Consider the following 1,837-nt stretch of genomic DNA (forward strand, 5'->3'; position numbering starts at 1 on the left):
TTCTTCTGGCAGCTCATTCCATATATGCACCACCCTCTTCATGAAAAAGTTGCCCCTTATGACCCTTTTAAATCTTTCCCATCTCACCCTAAATCTATATGCTCTAGTTTTGGACTCCCCTACCCTAGAGAAAAGACCTTGTCTATTTATCTTATCCATGCCGATCATGATCACTCGGTCATCGTCAGACAGAGAGCAGTTAGGGGTCCAGTCTATCACGTCCAGGGGCAGCTAGTTGACTTTTGTTTCACTAGAAAACCAACCATGTTTATTAATGCTGTGTACTTTTTACAAACCCAAGAAGAACCAGAGAGTCTGGAATGTTTGGATATCTTCACAGCCTGGAAGCCCAGGATCAGGATAATGGTAAACAGGATTCTCCCAGCTGTAAGCCAAGTGGCTGCAGCTCACTCTTTGGCAACAGCAAACGGTGTCTCCACCTCAATCTTGCCACAATCTGCAATGACTACATCCTGCAGTCGTTTGTCTCGGTCGTTTGGCAATAATTGCTCAACTTTGTCAACAACATCCGTTCCTTCAATCAGTTTTCCAAAGACCACATGTTTCCCATTGAGACAACTCATCTTGGCGGTTGTGATGAAGAACTGGGAGCCATTGGTGTCTTTGCCAGCATTGGCCATGCTGACCCAGCCTGGACCATAGTGTTTCAGCTTGAAGTTTTCATCAGGGAAGCGGTCACCATAGATACTCTTCCCACCAGTGCGATCCCACAGGTGAAGTCTCCTCCTTGGATCATAAAACCTTTGATAATCCAGTGGAATTTGCTGTTTTTGTATCCAAATCCTTTCTCCCCTGAAGCTAGAGCAACGAAGTTCTCAACCGTCTATGGGATAGTTTTTTCCAAAAAGCCCAATCACGATACGGCCTGCATCCTCATCCCCAACCTTAATATCAAAATACACCTTGAGGGTGACTTTCGGGCCTTTCTTCCTCTCCTCGGCCTGCGAGGTCCCGGGCAGCAGGAGGAGACTGAATGCGGTGATGAGGAGTGCAGCTGCAGGCACCAGCACCTTCATCTTCCAGCGGGAGACACACATCCGGACACCACAGGGGCAGCTAGTTGATGCACCTGGAGTTGAGACGCATTGCAGTAGTGGTATTGGGAGGGAGCTTAACTCTTCATTATTCCTCATCCGACAGTAATTGATACACCTCTTGGAAATCTGAATCAGAAAACACACTATTAATATCCCTTTCCTTGATAAGCATAAACTTCCCTAGGAGAGATAAATGACAATAGGATTAAAACTAGCTCATTAGGACCTGCAGTTCGATTAATCCCTGTAGTCTTATTAGCATCCTTGGGTTGATCTTCCCCAATTGGAAATTACAGTTGATCAATAGTCAGTTATCACATAATTTGACAACCAAAGGAGAGAGAGAGAGAGAGAGACAGAGAGAGAGAGACAGAGAGACAGAGAGGGGAAGAGAGAGAGAGTTCAGCACCTTCATTTGAATGCATAAACGGTGAATGGATAGTTAGCATTTTTAGATGGCTGAGCTTCATTTATTCTGGAGGGTTTGATCTCTGATATCAAAGGATTTCGTCTTTGATCACCCTTAAAGGGTACCAGAAGCCAAGAAATAGAAATATTCTCGGCGGGGTACAGAGATGCTCAGTAAACTCCCCTTCTCCCCCCTCTTCCAATTCCAGCACTGGGTGAGGGGGAGGGGACAGCATGTTGTAGAAAAGATGGCCAAGTAAGATGGCAACAAGGAGAGAGGAGGTGGTTGAGGCTGAGTGAAAGGTAAAGGAGAAGGTGGCCGGTGGTAGTGATGAGGCGAATGCAGGTCCACACCAGCTTAGGCACTCTCC

General features: G+C 46.2%; 1 pseudogene; it reads right to left on the reverse strand.

The window, feature by feature from the left end:
• Positions 1 to 240: 240 nt before the first annotated feature.
• On the reverse strand, positions 241 to 1,058 carry LOC140457805 (peptidyl-prolyl cis-trans isomerase B pseudogene; annotated as a pseudogene).
• Between the last annotated feature and the right edge of the window lie 779 nt (positions 1,059 to 1,837).

The sequence above is a fragment of the Chiloscyllium punctatum genome, chromosome 32, assembly GCF_047496795.1.
Source record: "Chiloscyllium punctatum isolate Juve2018m chromosome 32, sChiPun1.3, whole genome shotgun sequence".
In the NCBI taxonomy this organism is placed as follows: Eukaryota; Metazoa; Chordata; class Chondrichthyes; order Orectolobiformes; family Hemiscylliidae; genus Chiloscyllium; species Chiloscyllium punctatum.